This window comes from Miscanthus floridulus, chromosome 8, assembly GCF_019320115.1.
Source record: "Miscanthus floridulus cultivar M001 chromosome 8, ASM1932011v1, whole genome shotgun sequence".
Lineage (NCBI taxonomy): Eukaryota > Viridiplantae > Streptophyta > Magnoliopsida > Poales > Poaceae > Miscanthus > Miscanthus floridulus.
The window spans coordinates 153959932-153981896 of NC_089587.1; the positions used below are offsets into that span (position 1 = coordinate 153959932).

The 21965-nt window shown below is 49.3% G+C and overlaps 1 pseudogene; it reads right to left on the reverse strand.

Annotated features, from left to right (window-relative positions):
- Nucleotides 1–8420: 8420 nt before the first annotated feature.
- Nucleotides 8421–10987, reverse strand: LOC136473776 (subtilisin-like protease; annotated as a pseudogene).
- Between the last annotated feature and the right edge of the window lie 10978 nt (nucleotides 10988–21965).

Here is a 21965-nt window from a genome sequence, read left to right on the forward strand (position 1 = left end):
TCGCCCGAGATCCACGCCCCGCCGTCGGATTCGAGATCAACGGCCAGCACTCGTTGGGCCGAAAGCTGGCCCAGGCGGAGCGGTGCGGGGCGCACACTGTGGGCCAAATTCCTAGCCCTGGTCCAGGTTGCGGCCTGGGCGCGGGGGAGGGCGGCGCGCACAATCGGCCATGGGCCGATTTCCAGCCGAGCCATATGAATAGGATCAGTTTGAGCTTTTTCTTTTTTCCTTTTTCTAGAGAATTTTGTTTATTTCCTGGAAATAGATTAATGGCTCAAAGAAAATAGAAAAAATGAGTTTTCTATAGGTAAAATTCACCTATCATGTTTAAGTTTCCGCTGCAAAGTTTAATGTTTATTATCTTCTAATTAAATTCGAACCAACTGGAGAATTTAATTTGAAGAGCAGTTGTATTTAGTAAATTATGATTAAATTTATCCTCTAATTAAATTGGAACCAACGGAAAAATTTAAATTAGAGGAGTAGTCCGTTTTATTTAAGTAAGATTATGATATTATTATTTTCTAACCAACGTTGATGATGACAATATTATAACGAATTTAAGTTTGAAGATTAAATCTCCGATAAATTTTACACCAACGTGGTGAATTTCTCAGAGAGTAGACTAAGAAATGCTCCCGAACTAAAATAATGTATTTCACTATTAAGTTTTCGCTGTAATGAAGTAGAATATCTTCTAATTAAATTCAAACCAATGGGAGAATTTAATTTTGAAGAGTAGTTATATGGATTTCAAATTAATTTATGAGTTTTAATGCATCAATTCTATTTTCTGTCCAATGGTGATGTAGAATTGATGCTCCTGAACTAAAATAATGTATTTCATTATTGTATGTTTTATTTTTTAATCAACAAGATCACTCGGCTGCATGCCAACAGGCTACAATGCTGGGATATGTGAATGAAAAGGCTTGATTCAAACCAGTTCAGGACAGTTTTTTTTAGTTTACTATTTTCTGATTAAATTGGAACCAACATGAAGATTTAATTGAAAAATAAAGTCTAACTGAATGTTTTAGTCGTTATGACTAAATTTTCGTATATATGTATCCCGCAAGGGGAGAAGTTTTGACATAGTACTTATGCTAGTCAATCCTGCATAGCAGGAGAAGTTTTGTTATGATTCCCATGTTTGTATCTCGCATAGCGAGAGAAGTTTGGGTAGCTCTTATGATGTCCCGGTATTGACCGTGGCATAATAAAAATACATCGTCATGGTCAATACTAATCAAAGGAGAAGAAAAAGATGCAAGCGTGAGTTGCAAAAGTACTGCTAATGAAAGACCTCGTTGAGTTCTTAAAGTGAATTAAGGAAAGTGTACTCCTAAACGGATCAAGAAATAACTTTGTTTACATGATATAATCATGTGAATAAAGTAAGTTAAAAATATCTCCTCGTTTACAGGCTTTCTGAATAGTTATCGAAATTATGGCAGTAAAGTTCATGCCATATTTCGAGGAGGAGAATATAAAGATCAATTAAGAAAAATACTCTTCATTAAGAGTGAGATAAAGATCAATTGAGATGAATGCGACCATTGGAGGAGTACAACTGTCACAACGATGATACCCCTAAGCAGAGAAATAGCTAAATTCCTAGACCTTTTAAAGTTTTGACAGGAAGATAGCGTAGTCAGCCTCCAAGATGTTAAGGTGGTGCTTAAAGCGGCATATGCAGTTTTAACGGATTAAATCCAAAATAAAAAAATTTGAAGATATACTATCTTTAGAAAAAGATGGAAAGATCTGGGGAGCATGGTATGTAGAGGTATGTAGAGACCTAAGACTTGAAGAGAAGAGGAACTGCGTACCCACTCCAGTGACTCAAGAGCAATAAGTTTCTTAATACCTGTTGATGTTGTATGGCTAATACAATACCTGTTGTTGGCTCTTCGAAGAAGATGAATAATATAAACAAGGATCTTGTGATACAGGAGCATGTAGAATCAATTACCTCTTGGCAATGAAGAGCAACAATAGCCCCATATGAAAGTGCTAGTAGCTGAGGCCTCAGAAAGTCTCAAAGAATTAGTAAACTAGTTTTTTTAATGACTATGAAGTCTATGTTAGTAAAGAAATTCAAATCAAGAGTGATCCCACCTCATTTGAAGAAGCCATGAGAAGCGTTTACTCGTTTAAATGGCAAGAAGCTATGGAAGTTGAAATGAATTCGAAGAATACCAACGATGTTTGGGATTTAGAAGAAATTCCTAATGAAGCCAAAACAGTAGGCTATAAAAGGGTCTACAAGACAAAACGTGACTCCAAAGAGAATGTAGAAAGATATAAAGCACGACTTGTGGCAATATGCTTTACGCAAAGAGAATGAATAGATTACAATGAGAGTTTTCTCTCTAGTCTTATGTAAGGATTCTTTTAGAATCATAATGGTGTTAATGGCATATTACGATTTAGAGTTACATCAGATAGATGTAAAGACGACATTCCTCAACAGGGATTTATATGAAAACAATTACGTGGCACAACCCAAAAGGTTTTATCGTGGAAGAAAAGAACATATGGGATGCCGCCTATAGAAATCCATTTATGGGTTAAATGTATGTCTCTAGACATTAGTATTGAAGTTGATGAAAACAATAAGAAAGTTTGAGTTTTAAAGAAAATAAGAAGGATGATAGCGTTTATGCGAGGATCAAGAATGGAAAATTCATTTTTCACATCCTGTGAATAGCTGACATTCTACTCCTTAGTAGTGATGTTAATCTATCATTGGAGAAGAAGTTTTATCCTCAAGTTTCAATGTGAATGATCTTGATGAAGTGTCATTGGTTCTATGAATCAAAATTCACCGAGATAGAAAAAATAGGGTATTAGAACTATCGCAAATACATACTTAGAAAAGATTCTAAAGAAGTAAAGTATGCATACAAGTAAACCTATGCCTGCTCCTATAGTCAAGGGTAATAGTTTTGATAACTTTAAGTGTTCCAGGAACCGATATGAGATCGATCAAAAGAATATGGTTCCATATGCTTCAGCTATTGGAAGCTTGATATGTGTACAAGTACAAGTAAGAACTTACCCTGAAGTAGTTTATGTATCCGGGATATTTTGACAGAAGTTCAGTTCAGATATAGATCACGGGAATTGAGTTGAGAATGTCTTGCATTTTTGTGAAGTATTATAGGCCTCATGCTGAGTAAAAAAGAATAAGAACTCTCAAATAGTTGAGGATACAAAAGTTAAGTCTTGGCGAGATGTGTAGTGAAATCCACAGCAGTTGCTAACACTCTCAGTTGGAGCGTTATTGTGAAAAAGCTCCAAAGAAATAGTTATGGTGTCATCAGTGATGCATACCATACTATAGCTTGTCATGAGGCTTAAGGAACAAGCAAAAGAGGTTAAGGGAATATGTACCCGGATTTAACAATGGTAGACAACAGCAATAACCATTTAAAGTAAGTTAACTCTTAAGACAACAAGTTAAGTGTGCTGCCAAACACATTGACACTAAGGTATATGTTGTAAAGGAGAAAATCCAGAATTATTTTGAAAGCATTGAGCACATAAGTACCGAGTAAGTACTTACGGATCCGCTTAACAAAGGCTAACCACCTAGTGCGTTCAGAGAACGCACAGTCGACATGGGTTTATGGAAAAGCCTATGATTTCTAGATACTAAGGGCCTAGTTGAGTATTTGTTTCAAAATAGAGAGGTGTGTTGTAGCTGTTTAATCTAATGGCAACAGACCGTGATGATGAGGCACGCTCTATGCACTGATCTATGATAGAATGGAAATATGATAAAGTAAGTAAGTTAAGTTTAAGGAATAAGGTGAGATCAAGGGGGAGAATATTAGTTTGATCTCCACCAATTGGCCCCCTTGGATCTGCGCCCTGATCGGGGGCGCCTAACCACTCCATGGTTGGTGACCCCGTCGCATAGCACCATAAAAGAGATGTGGGGGTCGGGGCACACGGTACGGGGTTCCCCTGAGCCACCAGACGCCCTACCTCTATCCCAACTCTAACCCAATCTAAAGAGAGGGTGCTGCCAGCGATGGGAAGCCGCCACCGACTTTACCATCGCCTCTACAGTGCCACCACCGGGCCGCTGCACTTCGCCTCGTCGTCACGCACTGTCACTACACTGCTACTACAACTCCAGTGGCCACGTCGCTGTGGCGCCGTGGCCGTGGCTACGTATGATGAAGTACACCACCAAGTCTCCCTCTCCCGATTCATGCATTAAGCTAAGTTCTACTCACTGATCTACACCTAGAAGAGTTTTCGATTTCTACATGGATGACTTCCAATTTATTCCTCATCGAGGGATAAATATACTAATAGTGGTGCACAATAAAGTGGATAAAGTAATGAAAAATGGTCAAATAGCGACTGAGGCCCTGGATGACTTCCAATTTATTCCTCGTTGAGGGATAATAATAATAACTATCTATCATCTAGAGTAAGTTTAATATAAGCTTATCTTGTAAATAAAGTCACATCAACAGAAGACAAGCCATATAACAGTTGGTTTTTATTTGTTTAGGCCATGTTTGGAACTATAGTTAGTTGCTAATAATTAGTTCCTTAGGTCCAAACATGTTAGCAAATTGCTAGCTGAATACACGACCAATAACTATTTCACCAGTTGAACCGAACTAGCTAATAACATCTAATATTAACTATGAAGTATTGGCTATTAGCAGCTAGTAGATTTAGACAACGTCTTATTTAGGTCTTATTTTGCAGGGCTCCAACTCTTTGTGCCATGCAACACTATCTAGCGGTTCCAAAGCTGCTTAAAATGGGCTAGCCTATAGTGGGAGCATGTCATGGCACTCTTAATCCACATACTAAGATAGTTTCTATATTTATTAGATAAGTGAAATGATAATATAACATTAAAATTAAAAAAGAAAGGTGAGGAAATAATTTCTTAAAGAAGAAACTATATCTACACAAGAATCAAGATATGAAGAGATGTGATGAGTAGATGATCGGTAGTGCTAGCGTCCGGATGTCTGGACGGACGCCCGCGTCTGGAACCCCACGCGCTGCACTCCGTTTCGTGCATTCCACGTGGGGCCCACGTCGCTCGAGCGACAAGAGGGGAAGGGGCGTGGCGCCTCCGATTCGGAAGGACCCGGCCGCGGCGTCGTATGAATGCCCTATTGGCGCCGGGAGGAGGACACACCGAGACGATGCAACAGAAGGTGGGGAGGAGAGATGCAACACTGACTTTTGAAACATCCAAATACAATAGTTGCAACATGTTTGAAGGCAGTTGAAACACTTAAAACATGCTTCTGAAACATGTGAAAAACACCAGAAAACACTTGAAAAACCATTGCAACCATACGCAACATCCAAATAAAACACATGCAACGTATGTGTAAAACATATGCAACATCCAAATAAACACACTTGCAACATGCGATCGGAAAACACAGATGAAACATACCTCTGAAACATCTGAAACACTCGGAGCACACGCTTGCAATATGCCTCTGAAACAATTGCAACATATGCAACATCCCCCGATCTACTTTTGCAACATCTCTATTAAACAATTGCAACATACATCTAAAACGTCTGAAACACTTAAAACATACATATGTAACATAGGGAAGGGGAAGGCTGGGCCGGTCGATTCTGGTCGTCGGGGTCGGAGATGGCGGCGAGCGGCTGCGCGCAAACACCAACGCCATTGGCGCCACCAGTGCCGGGCTTGGCTCAGCGGTGATGGTGTGGGATAGGGGGCGAGGAGCGTCATGGCCGCCGGGGTGGAGGGAGGTCGGTCGCTGGCGTGAGAGTGGGCGCCGCCGGGGTAGGGAGGGCGCCGCACTGGGGTGGAGGAGAGTCGCCCACTCCCTGCAACACCACCGCGCTACCTCCATGGATCTCGCTCGTGCTCCATAGATCTCACCGGGGTGGGGGGAGGAGCCGCCGGGGTGGGGGGTAGGAGGACGCCGGGGTGGAGGAGGGCATACGCCGGGGTGGGTGAGGGCCGCCGCCACCGGCCAGGGAGGCAGCCATGGCCGCGCGTCGGGGTAGGGTAGGTCATGAACGCCGAAGGAAGGAGGAAGCGAGAGATAAGATTTTTTGGGTGAGGGAGTGAGGCGTCCGTCCGTCCGCGACGTCTTAATTGGAGCATTATCGGTAGATGATGTAGAGAGAAGATATGATAAAAAAATATTTTATAAAAACTACTCATTAGAAATATGGTTTTTATATGTAGTGGACCTGTTCGTTTCGCTAAAATTTGGCTATTGCTGATGCTTATTTGTTGTGAGAGGAAAATAGTGTTGCTTCACTGAAAAGTACTACTGAAGTAGTGCTGAAAAACAAGACGAGTCTATGGTTTGACAAGTACAGGGACTATCTTATAAAAAAAGTAAAATGCACCGTAGATCTTTTGAACTTTTTATGAATCTTACTTAGGTTCTCCAACTAAAAAATGACACTATTATTTATAATCTACCCAGGATTTTCACCTAGGTCATCCAGGTAAAAATAATCATTTGGGGTCTCCGGAGGCTGAGCTCGAGCAGAGTTGGGTTATACACAAGTTGCAAATAATTTTATCGCAAACGCGTGAGTAGTGACGCATGACTGCATGAGCACATCTGCGCATGCATCTGGTACCAAAAGCCGTTCAGGAACTTCAGGGGCCAACGAAACAACGGGCCATTGGCGCATAGCAATTCGCAAGCTGTAGGCTGTAGCAGCTCAGGGCGTGTATCAAGCTTTGCCAAGCACAAAACTCGGTAGTATAGAAGAGTTTACAGAAGAACTGAAGGGCCATCGTTGTCCTCCAATCGCGGCAAAACTGAAGAAGCGACGTTACGTCTAAGAAAGCGGGCCATCGTTGTCCTCCAATCGCGGCAAGACATTTTCGTCCTGTTCGCTTCGTACTTTTCAGTCAATAAACAGTATTTTTCTCTCATAACAAATTAGGCAATAATACTTTTAGTCATGGCTTATCAGCCAAGCGAACAGTGTATCTGATGTTGAAGATCGCTTGTTGAAGAAGCTGCCAAGTGGTGGAAGGCATGCATACGCATGATCAACTTTATAGAAAAAAAAACACAATTATTAAGTTACAGAGGAATCATCCTTAATACTCCCTCCATCCAAATTAGCAAAATAGATATACAAAAAAGTCAAAACGACTTAGAATTTGAACGGAGGGAGCAGTAAGAAAACATATATGATATAAATGTAACACAGGGCAGTAGGATGGGAAGAATATATATATGAGACTAATTTCAGACTATGCTGCGTTGCGCGTTACTTGTCCGAAACCGGGAGACTTTGACCATTCCAACAATTAAAGTCAACTGCGATTTTGGCCCATTTGGTGTTAATGAATTCAGCTGGGCCATCTATGGTGTACCCCACGTCTTCTGCGCCAGTATCGTCCTCGGGGCCTCCTGCCTGCAACTGCAATGAAATTAAAGAGAAACTGTAGCTCAATTTAAAATTGTACTACTACTATATGCCGAGGCAACTAAAATCAGAGCGCGGAGACTTTGACCAGTCTTTTGTGTCAGGGACCAAGCGCGTTTTTGCCCTGGTAGTCTGGTAGTACGATTGTAAAAGAAGCACAGGTCATGCCTGGTCAACGTGCGCGGGCATACCTGTTCCCTTGAACTATTTTAAGTAAATAAATAGTTTTTTTTATAATAAATTAGCATAAGCATCATCGTAAGTCAAATTCAGCATAAGGTAGTTTCCTGGTGACTTTATTTTGCGTTGTGCTCTCCATGCTGCCTCCATTTCGCTTCTAGGTCTAGGAGATTCCACATAATCTTCATGTTAAGTATTATAACATTCTTTGACATTCTTACATTTAAATATTACACCGATGTGTTGTTCTCCATTCTCGATTTCTTTTTCTTCTTCTTCTGTTTAGGTCCCTTTTCGTCTTTTGCTTACTATATTCCAAAATGTAGGTCATTTTAAATCATAAGTCAAAGTTCTTTAAATTTTATCAAGTTATTAAAATACATCAACATTTCTAAATTATCCACCACAAAATGTGTCTTCTTGTCTCGTCCATAGAAGTTGGCCCCACCCACCGCCCACAAGTAAATTTAGAGTGAAGGGACAAGGCGAAGGACCCCATGATGCAAATTACAGAATGATCATAGGAGGAACAGAATTGGTAGAATAGTTAAAGCCTGGTTAATAACTAGTTGTTATATTAGCTGGACGTTCTAGATAATTTTGCCGACTATAGAACAACCCGTAGATGCGCCGTCTCGACGAGTTTTTTCTTGAGAGACATTTTTTGGTTTTCGCCGTGACTGACCTGTAAAAGTGTGCTAGGTTGGGTTTCTAGCTCTACTGCGAAGTCGATCCTATCTTCAGATCTTGTTTGGATGTTGTTCAATTCACCTCATGTAACTACGTTTAAACAAGGCCTGGAGTGGTCCGTGCAATCCTTGTACCATCCGGTCGTACTGGCCCTTTGCTGTGTGACCGAGGGTCAACAGTTCAACGCAGAGCCAAGAGACGGTATAGCTGAAGATGATATTACATCAATGTAATCAACCTCTGGTTTCTAGTCTGCTGGTCTTCAGGAGCTATAATAATCAATGTCTAAGATGAGCTGTGGTGGAGTTATCCTTGACGAACTTCTTGAACGACACGAGGATCGGGGTGCGCACCACGTTTTTGGGCGAGACCCACGCGAGCTGCCCCTCGGCGATCCCCTCCTGGATACTTGTGTCCATAGACCTGATGGTGACCGTGAACCTCTGCGCCTCGTTCACCTTCTTGAACAGGAGCATCTCCGGAGTCACCGTCACCGACACCGTGCTCGGCACCTCCACCTTGGCGACGTACACGGAGATGGCGCGCCCAACGTTGGTCACGACGCGGGTGACATTGACGACGTAGGGCTCCTGGTCCAGGAACGCCGTGATGGACGGGTAGTTGAGGTCCTTCTGCTCCACGACGGCCATCTGCGCGCACGACACCGGCGGCAGCGGGTGGATGATCGAGTTGATCTCTTGGTCCGTGTACCTGAGCCCGCACAGGTAGGGGATGTAGTCGAACACCGTCAGGTTGTACACGAGCCCCGGATTCAGGGCCTTCATGGGGTCGACGAACCCGGCGCCCAGCGTGAGCAGGTTGGCAGGGTACCCGTCATGGGCCGCTATCGGCTTCCCGCGGCGGTCCTTCGGGTCGGCCGTCGTTATAATGGCCGATTTGATCGCCGCCGGCGTCCATGTCGGGTGTGCTTTCTTGAGCACCGCGGCGATCCCGCTGAGGTGCGGCGTGGCCATGGACGTGCCGGACAGGACGTCGAACTTGGCCGCCAGTGGATTGGGTGGCGTCATGAGCCCCGCCGGCTTGGGGACGCCGGCGATGATGTTCACTCCAGGGCCGGTGATGTCGGGCTTGAGGATCCCCTGGTTTTGCTTGCTTGGCCCCCGCGACGAGAACGCCGCCACCACCGGCGAGTCGCGGTTGCCGAGCACGGTTCCTTTGAAGATCAGCTCGCCCGTCGGGATGTCTGTGGAATTCATGTATGCCCTGATCTTCTGCCCTATCGAGTAAGTCACCTGCGACGCCGGGAGGGCATGCGCCTTGGGTTGGATCACTGAGCCGAATTCCTCGATGGTGATGACAACCATACCGGCTGCGCCGCCTTCGCGTAGGGCGGCGCCCATCTCGAGGGAGGTGAAGTTGCCACCGGCGTCGCAGACGACTATCTTTCCTCCGACGTGCTCCGGCGTAAGGACCTTCTCGTCGGAACATGTGCCGTCGCTGAGGTCTCTTACCAGCGGGCGCGGCACGCTTAGGAAACCCGCTGGCTGGAACAGCGACTCGCCGTCGAGCTCGACTCCATTGCCAAGCCTTACGGAGGCGACGAACCTCCGGTCAGTTGTCGCTGCCGCCACGGTGAGCAGCCACGGCGCCTCGTTGGCGACCGTCGCCGGGTCCGGGCCCATGTTCCCACCCGCGGCGCTGACGAAGATGCCTTTCATGATGGCGGTGTAGCCCCCGAGCGCGATGGGGTCGTAGGCGAAGTCACCGGCCTCGTCGTCGCCGAGCGAGAGCGAGAGCACGTCGACGCCCTCGTCGACGGCGTCGTCGAGCGCTGCCAGTATGTCGTCGCGGTCGCATCCCTTGTCCTCGAAGCACACCTGGTAGAGCGCGATGTGCGCGCGGGGGGGCCATGCCGGCGGCCGTTCCGATCCCATTGCCCATGACGTTCGCGCCGGGCACGAACGCGCCGGCCGCCGTGCTCGACGTGTGCGTCCCGTGCGAGCCCTTGCTAACGGGCAGCACCGGGTCGTCGACCCCTTGAAACTTCCACTTGGCCGACTCGTAGAACGACCGCGCGCCGATAAGCTTGTTGTTGCACACGGAGCTGTTGAAGTCGCACCGGCCCTTCCACTTGGCCGGCGGCGGCGGGACGCCCGTCCCGTCGAACGACGGGTGTCCGGGGCTGATGCCGTCGTCGAGGACGCCGACGATGATCCCTTCGCCCATGTTGCTCTTGTTCCACAGGCCGCCGTGGGAGCCTTTGCCGTTGAGCCCGAGCATCTGCGGCGTGTGGGTGGTCATCAACCTATACGTCTTCTCCGGAATGGCCTTGACGAACCAGTCCTTGCCGGCCATCTCGCGGATCTCCTCGACGGTGAGGCGGGCCGAGAAGCCATTCACGACGTGGCGGTAGGAGTAGATGAGGCGCGCCATGGCGGCCGGATCCTTGTCGAGCTCCTCCTCGGCCATGTCGCACACGGACGCGAGCAGGGACGCGTGCCAGTCCGACACGTCCTTGAACATGCTCCGATCGTACTCGTACGGCGTGCGCACGATGATGAGGTAGTTCTTGTGCACGCCGTGGTCATTGTGGGCGACGGCGGGGTTCACCAGAAGCAAGGCGAGGAAGAAGACGGCAGCACGGAGGGAGACAAGTGCCGCTAAGCGCATTGGATTTGGAGGATCCATTGAAGAACAAACTAAACCAAGGAGAACTGATGATGGCCAGCTACATGCGAGGAGATTCCTGATTTGTATCCTAAAAATGGCATTGTGCCTAATGGGAATGATGGATGAACAAGCTTAATATAGCAATGGCAAGCAGGATTGAGGTTGCTTGCTTGCGGCCACAAGCTCAGTTGTGCTTCATTTGAGCTCCAAACGTGGAGGAAATGGAAGAGGCTTCTGTACCTCACATTTCTGCACGGTTGTGTGCAGATGCCAGTCTAAATTCAGTCTTCTCTTCATTCTTGATACGTACCCAACCGACATCTCGATTCCTACCTACAACGAAGGTTTCAATGCGTCGGCAGGAATCATATAGATTGCTAGAAAACTCAGCGCGGCTTTGCCACGCCCTCCTTGGAGTTAACCAGCGTAGCATTTTTTTTTTTTTTGCAAAAAAAAAAAGGTTTAGCACTTGAGCTACGAGATTAGATATATGATGATGATGATTTTGAAGTTGAACTAAGTTGTTGTTACTGGAGAAGAATACAACAACATCTTGCATTAGAACATTACTGAGAAGACCTGATCATCAAATTAGTGATTCAATTCAGATTTCTTAGTATGGATTCATATGCATTGCTCTCACTAAATCGTGCAACTCCACAGCTGTATGCCAACTCTACAATAGTTATGCTAAAAGAACACTATGTCCAAGGAAAAAATTACATGGCATTTCTCTATGAAATGTAACATCCTTGCACTCCCAAATATCTGCGGGCAGAGTTTCATTTCAAGAGCCTGCATGGAAACAAAGAATACACGATGATGTATGAGAATGGGAGTGTTGTAGAGATACAATGAAGAAACATTTAATTTAGCATATCTAACTTTTGGAATAGGTGAGCCCTACAAAAGGAAATAAATTTCTTCTAATAGAATAGAACTTGATAGAACACTCATATTCATGAATGGGTGGATTACTAAAGATGATTTATATTTTAGAGTCCAGAACAGGTATGTAGCTGACCTTGTTCTTAGCGTCATAGATAAATGTGATCGATAATATGCTTTCTTAATCTATTCAGATCTTCTTGAGATGTGCATGTGAATTAATCATCTGCGGTGCACATAGAACACAAATAATCAGATTTTGTTGTAAGATCAGTGCTTACATAATATAATTATGCTAAATAATAATAATGCTTGCAGGTGAGCTGGTAGCCTAGTACAGAAGGTTGGATCTTGTAAAAAATTTCGACCGGCTATATCACATGGATGTAATTTTCAAAAAAAAATTGATAGCCTTACATTTCTAAAATCACAAAAGCAGTATATGAAGCTGGATTGAATTAATTACCATCTACATCATAAAGCAGATACCATATCAGAAAATTTTCAGCCCTACAAAATTGCCAGTGAGTAAAAGAAATGAGAGTTGATGCCTTTAGCCATTTCATTGAACACCTGGTATGCATACAATATGTACAATACGTGCTTCAGTTCCCATGCTACATGATTGAGTCCTCCTCCCTCGCAGCTCCACATTTTGCAAGCGCCCGACTTCCAATGGACGGGCAAGACATGATCGTGTGGGGCAAAGAGAGGCTTGGCCAGCTCGTTGTGTAGAATTTGGTGTTTGTGCAGTGGATAGCAAGACAATCAATATATCAGGAAGTCTGACCATTGACGTTGTGCGAGACTAATTCAATAGCATAGTTCACGCCTACTAGAGGCAACTGAATTTCAGGTCTCTCGAATTTGTTCTTTAAGGCAATATAATGTTTTGTTCATTAACAGAGAAGAGGGGGTGGTTCAGATAATGTTTTCCCCTGTCTAGCATATGAATTTTGTAAAGTTGCTTGACCTCTAGAACTGAAGCCATCAAAGTATAGTAATTGATAGCTAGCAAGAACATATGTAGGGGATAAGTGCAGTTATGTAAATGGGCCCTGTTCAATTTCCTTGCTCAATGTATTTTCAGTAAACAAATGTGGTTAGATTTTACTATTCAACAGTGAGGGGAGACTGTTAAAAGACCTAAGGAGCACATGAAGGAACTATTAGTGAAAAAAAACGCTTTTACACCTGACATTTCCTTTACTATCTTCAAATACTTCAAGATAAGACCTGTCCACTTTTTGAATAATCCCCTTATCCTACCTAGGAATTATCTGAAGATGTGTCACCATTTCTCTACTGCAGATTTTCCATTCACTGCAAACTAGTATATAATCTGTAACTGAAATTACTTAATGTGTAAAATATTTTATGAAGGTAATATTAAATTTTGTGCCGGCAGAAGATATGGAGCATCGTAGGTTGACAGAGATTTCTGCAATGATATGTAATACAAGCATAGCCCTTCTAACAAGCTTGCTGTAAAAAAAAGTTCCAGAAAGAAAGATGCGCATAGAACCTCTATGGGTACCACTGGACATGGTTACAAACCGCTAATTACTACAAATGAGATAAGATATAGTTTTGTAAAAACTAATGACGTAGTAGTTTCTCCAGGAAGTATGCAGAACTTGTAGTCAGTTTAGAGCTTTCGCACAGAGACTTGAAATATGATGATTTTAAGAAAGAAAAAACCATTGTTCCGGTCTTCCAAACATAAATCGGTCATCCTCATAAACTACTAACTGAGTCTAGTGTCATCTAAACCACATATCACAGTTGCATCATTTCATTTCAGCACATACTAACAAGAGACCGGTAATTTCACCTGATGTGTGAGGTTATGAATCTCGTTTGGTTGGATAAGATCTGCAAACTCGAATTTCAGCAGCACATGAGAAAATTAATAGTATGACATCCCTAATACTATTTGTACTTCAATAGGTTTTCTAGTGCGATTTTCTTTGATCTAACACTCAGTTAAACGAAGAAACTTGTAAAGTTTCAAAGGGTTGTTATATTAATAATGATAGTTCAAGATAGTCTGTTAAGTGGAATTAGCAAGCTATCAGCAGATTAAACATTTGAACAATGTTACTGATCCTTTTGGTGGGGAAAATATTTGGGACTCAACCTGAATAACGTTTGTCGGTGTTTCGTACAAGCACCGGCAAGTAAATTTATAGTAATGCGCGTTAGGCTCGGATGGTGTGCTAAAGGACACAGAATTTATACTGGTTCGGGCGGAACGTCCCTACGTCCAGTTTGTTGCTGCTTGTGTTATTAGCACCGTGTTCGATCTGTAGTAAGGGATACAAACTGCCGAGAGAGGGACCTGTCCCAAGTCCCTTGATCGAAGGGCTGAGAGGTGGTCAAGAGCTTCGTAGCTGCTTGAATGTGTGTAAGTGCGTTCTATTGTTCGGTCCTATTTTTTGCCGTCCGTTTGATGGAGGATATGCCTCCCCTTTTATAGATGAAGGGGCTGGCTTTACAAGGGTGAGAGCTCTAGGATGCGTACTCTACTTACCTTGTGGCTCATGTCTACCTGGTCCGGTCCTTCCTCCTCATGAGTGTGAAGGAAGATAAGTGTTTTAAGATGTCGTCAATATCTCTGTAAGATGTCAGATCAGTCACAGCATGCTGCCCCCAGGGTATGGGCTGTAGTACCGTGGTTTTGACTTAGGGGGCCTCCCCCAGCCTTGCTCCACACGCCTTCTGGTTTCCATGATTCCTGTTGGGAGAATTCGGGGTCGGGGTCCGGTGTAGCGCCGTGGCCAAGGCTCTCTGACTTGGAGGACCTGAGGGGTCGGGAAGAGGGCCTCCCCCGCTTCCTCGGGTCCACAGCGCGGTGATGGAGTATCCGTCGTTCGTGGAGATAGCAAATCCGTTCTTGGAGTGTAGCGGTTGTCGTATATCTTCGTTGGGTTCCGCGTCCCAGAGCTGAAGGCGGCGCCTACAACTCTACAGAGTGAGGCGCACGCGCCTGTAATGCCTTTTGGGCTCTGCGGCGCCCGGAAGGGTCTAAAGCGTCAGTCCTGTCGTTCCCTGGCAGTTCTTTTCTTGTCAGGGTGCAGGGTATGGTCGTTGGAGCCATGGTTGACCCAAACGTCTTGTCTCGTCCTGTACCCATCGTTATGAGGGACAGATATCGATCAGGGCGAGGTTCGTTCTGGGCCATCGGATGAGACGGAGGCTAGTCCCTATTTCTTGGGCGAGACTAACCCTATCCCTCCGGGATCGGGCGAGGCGGAATCTATCCCTTAGCCCTCGGGCGAGACCGAGCCCGCCCTATAGGCGTCGGGCGAGACGGTGATTTGCCTTGAGCCTTTGGGGCGAGGCAGGGTTATCGCATAAAGGCGTCGGGTGAGGCTGACCCCACCCCTTCGGGATCGGGCGAGACGGAACTCATCCCTCAGCCCTCGGGCGAGACCGAGCCCGTCCTCAAGGCGTCGGGCGGGACGGTGATTTGCCTTGAGCCTTTGGGGCGAGGCAGGGTTATCGCATAAAGGCGTCGGGTGAGGCTGACCCCACCCCTTCGGGATCGGGCGAGACGGAACTCATCCCTCAGCCCTCGAGCGAGACCGAGCCCGTCCTCAAGGCGTCGGGCGGGACGGAGATTATCCCTCGGTCCTCGGGCGAGACCGAGCCCGTCCCAAGGGTGTCGGGCGAGGCGGAATCGAACTTCTGTCATTCGAACAAAGGATGACATGGCACCCATCGTCCAGAAGCTTTTTACGTTCGGTGGTTATCGGTTCCACCTTCTGGGGTACCCCGGTATTAGGTCCCCGACAGTAGCCCCCGAGACTCTAGGTGATTCGGGCAGAACCGCCTGGAGGGTGTTTTTTGATTTTGCCGAAGCTAAATTGCCGGAGGGTGCGCGCGAGCGCACCCGATGGGTGTAGCCCCCGAGCCCCCGGGTGACTTGAGTAGAGTCGCCCGGGGGGTTGTATCGGCCCCTTCGCGGGTAAGGCTGAAGGACTTAGTTTTGCATCAACTGGGTGTTTCTTCGAGTGGGTCATGGCGTCCCGTTCGCTAGGGACTGATTCGGAGCTATCCCAACTGGCGCTTCTGCCCTCGATGGCGGTTTGTTCGCGGATTCCTTCTTAGTTGGGCCGGCCGGCGAGTTTCTGGGCTCTAGGTGGGCCAAAGAGAAAGGAACAGGCCTTTGTGGCCTGCGCTTCCCTGGTGGTAGAGAGTCCGGATTTGTTTGGGGAAGGCGAACCGTCCGCCGAGATTTTTGGGATAAGGAGATAGGGACTGCGGGCGCGTGTCCCGCGACGCGACGCGGGGGCGCGCGTGGCAGGCCCGGAGATCGAGGCGGACGGTTGCCTTTCTCGTGTCCGTCGCCCCCTATAAAAACCGCGGGGTTCGCCCCCAGGGTTCCGTATTTCGCTCCCCTTCCTTTGCGTTCTGAGACATCCGCCGCCAATCTTCCCAGCTCCTCATGCCCGCATCGCCGCCGTCGACCGGCCTGCGTTCGTGTTCCAGCCGCCGTTAAGCTCGCGCCTGCCCTTCCCCCCTACTGCCTCAATGGAGTTGTGGGGCAGATCAAGCATCTCTTCCCGGCGTCTGGAGGGCCTCGTTCGCCGTGGCCTTCTCCGCCCACAATCCGCCGTCCAGGAGTGGTTGCTTCCTGGCGACGAGGGCGAGCCGGTGCCGCCTGAAGGGTATGTCGTCTCTTTTGCCCTCTTCCATGAGCGGGGTTTCGGGGTACCCGCGCATAGATTCCTTCGGGGGCTATTAGATTACTATGAGGTAGAGCTGCAGCATCTAACTCCCAATGGGATACAGCATATGGCAGCGTTTGTTGCCCTGTGCGAGGGTTTCCTGGGGATCGATCCCCATTTTGATCTGTGGCGGCATTTCTTTAGCGTTAGTCTGTCGAAGAGGAAGATTGGGGGGAAAGAAGTGGACGCACCGATGGGATGTGCCAGCATTCACCTGCGCCATACCCGATCGAAGGGCTACCCGTACATGCGTCTGGCCACATCCAACAAGGGATGGCATTCGCAATGGTTTTATGTTAGGGATGATGCGAGTGCCCCCCTGCCGAAGTACACCGGACGTCTTATTGCGGATGCTCCGGCGTCATGGGGCTGGGGCGTCCAGACTAAAGACAAGAAGCACATCTCCGACCTTCTCTCCGCCCTCCATGCTCTGAAGGGTCGGGGTGTAAAGGGGTCGGGGATTATCGGTGCTTACCACGCGAGGAGGGTGGCGCCACTGATGGCGCGCGTGCTTCCCCTGCATCGGATGATGCCAGGGATGTCGTTCGAGGGAACGGTGCTCGTTGACGAGGCGCTCCCTTATTCGGAAGTGGCGCAGCGTGTCAAGGAGGCGACGGAGCCGACGAAGGATTCTGCCGGCATGGTCCTCGACATCGTGTATCCGGTGCCCGGGCATCCTCCAATGCGGCCGGAGCCTGGGTTCTTCGAATTCGTAAGCCCTCCTCCCCTGCGCTCTTTTCTTTCTCCTGAATCTCCCTTTTTAATACTTGCTTTTGTGATGTTGGGGCTAGCCGAGGGGGCTAGTCTTCAAGGATAGTCCGGCTCCGCTGCCGAAGGACAGGGCTGTGGCGGCGGCGAATCGACTCGCGGCCGAGCGGGACAAGAAGGCAAAGGAGGAGATGAAGAAGGCGAAACGACTGAAGCAGGAGGCACGGGATCGGGGAGAGGACGTGAGTAGTGAGGATGACGATGATGATGATGATGATGATGGCGACGACGAGGTAGCCGTCGACGTGGATTGGGGCGTCCTGGAGGATGAGGAAACGCTGACAAGTGGCCACCCATCCGTGCAGGGGCCCTTTGCTTTTCACGCAGAGGGAAGTGAATCAATGAGATCGGTGGAGGCCGGCGAGTCCGCCGCTTCGCACGGCGTGCCAGCCGAAGATCGGTGGACGGGGGGCGCTGGGCCTGCTGCCGCCGACCCTGAGGCGATCGTGGAAGAGGGTAGTACCGGGGCCGCGCCCGGCTCTGATGCCGCGCCCTGCGAGGTGATGGAGGGGAGCAGCTCTGGTGCTACACCCCGCGAGACGAGGGAGGGGGACGGCTCCGGCGCCGCGCCCGACGAGACGATAGAGGGGAGTGACTCCGGCGCTGCGCCCGACGAGATGAACCCTCCTGCCCCAGAGCAGGGGGCAGGCAAGAAACGGTCCCGTCCGGACGAGTCAGGACAGGGATCTGGGGATCCGTCCCCAAAACGCTTCCGCCGGCCGAGGACATCAACGTAAGCTCCTGACTCCTCTGTGTTCACCTTTTTTCCATTTTTATTTTGACTTAATCGGTTATTACCTTTGTGTAGGTTCCTGCGGACGGGTCACCCCCTGGGGCTGGCGCCCAAGAAGAGTCTCGCCCTTCAAGCGGGACAGACAGCGTCGCCTGGAGTCACCCCTGTTTCGGGCAGGGATGGTGCCGATGTAGGGGCCGCGTTGGCCGAACCGACGGCGTCCACGGCGGCTCCCACGCCCGCGGAGGCTATTGAACGAGCGGCTTCTTTCGTGGCGGGCGTGGAAGAGCCGGCCGAGGACCGTGTGCCGCCGGTGATCGTGACTGCGCCGAGCCAGGATCAGCTGGGCGTGGTCGGGGTGGCACCCGAGAGCGTGGTGCAATCCGCGCCGCCAGGTGCCCATGTGGATCCGCCCGTGGCGCCCGAAGTGGTCCAGACGGAGGAGGGTCCGGCCGGAGGGTCCTTGAGTACGGCGGTGGTGCCGCACAGGGTCAGGAGGGAGCCACCACCGACCCCTTTGTCGGGAGGAAGCCGCTCCCCTGCGCGGGGGGAGCCGCCGCTTCAGTGGATGGCTGCTCAGGACCCGACGTCGGCTCTTTTCTCGCTCGATGATCATTCCGAGAGTATGGAGCGAGAAGGTCTTGACATCGGGATTTCGACCATGCTGAACGCCCTGGACCAGGCCAGAGGAGCCCTCCGTGAGATCGTTATCCCTACCTCTCAGGTATTTTCTGGACTTTTCTTTTTTCTTTCTTCGTGTGTTTGTGGGTTCTCGCATTTCTGATATCAGTCTTCTTCTTCAGATTCTTGTTGCTCGTAGCCGGAAAAAATCCCAATTCCTCCGCGAGCAGAAGGCGGAGCGGGATCGCCTCTCCGAGGAGGCCCGGCTGCGAGCAAACATGGCCGCCCAGCTTGCCATCGTCCAGGAGCGGGAGGCTCAGGCACGTCAAGATGCGGAGGAGGCGCACGGGATGTTCGAGGACCTGTCGGCGAGGTCTAAACTGGATGGAGAGGAGATTGCCAAACTCACAAAAGAGCGAGACGAGCTGCTGCAGAGGAATGCCGCGGCCAATGAGAAGGCCGGCGAAATCCTGAAGGAGCTGGAGATGGAGCGGGACCTCCGGCAGAAGGCCGAGAGTAGGGCCACAGCCCTCCAGCAGAGGGTGGACGAGGACGTCGAGGTGATCCGCTCTCTCCGGGCGGAGCTTGATGACGCGGTGAAAGGAAAGTTGAGTGCCGAGAACGCCGCCACCAAGCTGGAGAAAGAGGCTGCCTATACGCGCAGGGCCCTTCAGGCGGAGAGCGATGAGCATGATCTTCTACAAACTGCGGTCGGGGTGGTCCTTAACGCCCTGAGTGTGACGGAGCCGGTGGAGACCAGCCCGCTCGCGGCTCGTGTCGGAGGTATCACGGCTCGGGTGGGCCAACTTGAGGAGAGTGCCTTTCACGCCGGGATTACCCAGGCCTTCACCGTCGCCCACGCCCATTATGAGAAGGAAATAAACCTGAGGGTGATGAGCGAAGGCTTTCCGTCCACCTACGAGGATGAAGAGCTGGAGGAAATGGAGAAGATGGTCGCTCCTCTTGCGAAGAACCTGGCAGACAGTCTGAAAGAAATGGTTCTCCCTTCGCGGGAGTAATTAGTCGAACAATTTTGAGAACAGCTTATATGTAATATGTGGACAAGTGTCGGTATTTTCGAGTCTGGACGCCTTTCGCGCTTTTGCGTCTTAATTTCGTTTTGTTTGATTTTTTGCGATTTGATTTTTTACGGTCTTACCAATATGTTCCCCTGAACTATGCCGCTGATTATAATGCGAGGAGATTGAGGAGGTAGCCGTACCTTAACAGCCCCCGAGTAAGGTCCGACCCCCGCACCTGCCTGGGGTCGGGTGTTACTGGAGACCGGAATCGTGGTTTTGGTGACAATGGACGTCATCGCAATAATCCCCGCCCTGTCTTCCAACAGAAATCCCAACTGGGGACTCTATGGGCTCGGCAAGGTAGGGCCTTTGTCCCTGCATTGTTTGGCCCGAGCCCCCGAGCCTTGTCAGGGTCTGATAGGGGTCGGCCGTTATTTGCGTGTTACCCCGTCCTCGGTTTTCGCAATCGGAGGGGCTGAGTGAACGACACTTGCCTCGACGGCTTGAGTACCGTGCTCAACGAGCTCGCTAACGGGTACGTTCGTGCGGAATCCGGGTCCATCATTTGCTGATGGGGTCGGCAGAGCCCTCTGGTGGCACTCCACAACTTCTTAACCCGCCTCCCGGCAGATGCCTGAGTCGTTCGATAAGCTCAGGGGGCCCGATGGCCTCTCCTCGATGGAGATTCTGTGGGTTTGGCTCGAGGTTAGAATCGAACGAGAAAAGGTCGAGACGTCCCGGTTTGCTTCTGAGCGGGGTCGGGCAGGGCCGCTGAGGCTCGTCTCGGTTATTTCTCCCTGGCTCTGTTCGGCGTGAGGCGGCCTCGAGCCCTTCGCGGGCTGACCTTCGAACCTCAGCCTGTTGTTGCCTATATCGGATAAGGCGACAGCCGGTTCGTGGTGCGACACGAATCATTGGGATGCAATTTTTTGCATATGAAATGTTTTGAATGCAAGATTTAATTGAAAATAAAGGCGGTGACGTTACCTTGGTGGTATGAGTGGCGGAAAAGCTCCTACCAGATGGGTTCGGGTCCTGACGTTTGTGACGAGGTTGGAAAAACCTGCGTAAGAATTGCCCATTTTTTTGTGTCTCGGTGACGATCCGAGCCGTTCGATTAACTTGGGCAATCTGACAGCTGTAGGCGGACCCCTCCGATTCCTTCTTTGAGAAAGGCGGACGTCGGAACTAGAGACGCGAGAGGCGTTTGAGCATGATTTTTCTGGTGAACAGAAACATCGTAGCTATCGGGGCGTAGGGTTTGCTAGTTCGTCCAGTTTTACTCAAAGCTTTGTGCCTGAATGTCGCGCCCTTAGTTTCAAGCGTACGGAGGGGTCGGATGAAGAGGATGTCTGGATTGGTAGTCATCCTCGACAGCCCCCGAGTGATGTTCGCGCCCCTGCTATTTGACGGGGTCGGAATCTTGCGAACAAATTTTAACGCATAAAATATGAAAGCTGAGAGGCTTATCTTTCTTTGGTCGTTCGTTCGTCGTGTCTTCCGGGCCGAACGGTCGACCCAGAAGATCTGAATGGTCCCGTCATTGAGTCGTCCGTGGTCCTGCATGGGGAGGCGAAAAAAAAAAATTGTCTGCCTATGTGGGCGCCTTAATCGCCGCGTCCAAAGCGGGTCAGTGGCGGGCCATGCCCAGGCAGTGTTCAGTCTGATCAAAGAGGGACGCTTCGTAGACCGGGGCTCGTCCCGTTACTTCCGGCGCGTCCCCTCAGATATCAATCAGCATTGATTGCGTATTAAAAAAGGGGAAGGGAGAGGGTTTTTCGTCCGACCTTTCGCCTTTCCTGAGTTACTGCGCCTCCTCCTTAAATAGGGAGGGGGAGAGGAGTTCTCATCCCACCTCCCCTTCTGCCTCCGAGCCGCTATCTCTCCTTCTTCTTCCTTTTCGCCAAACGCGTCCGTGCGTCGCGGTGGTTCCTGAGTGTGGAAGAGTAATGCCAGAGAGAGAAATAGAGGACTTACAAACTTGCTCGTGATTCTGGTGCGTGATGTCGAGCCGGAGGTTATCCAACGTAGATGAGATGGTGCGCGCGGCCCTTGGTGAGGAGTCGCTGCTGCTGAAGGAGAAAAGGCGTCGGTGGGCGTCGCACGTCGTTGACTGCGCCGTCGTTCGCTGCGCTCCTTCCTTGGCGGGAGGCGTTTCCTGCCCATGCGCCGTTGTCAGGGTTATGGCTGGGGACGATGGCGTAGTCCCCAGACGCCATGACGGTGGCGTTGCTGCCGGGGGTCGCGCCTGACGACGATGGC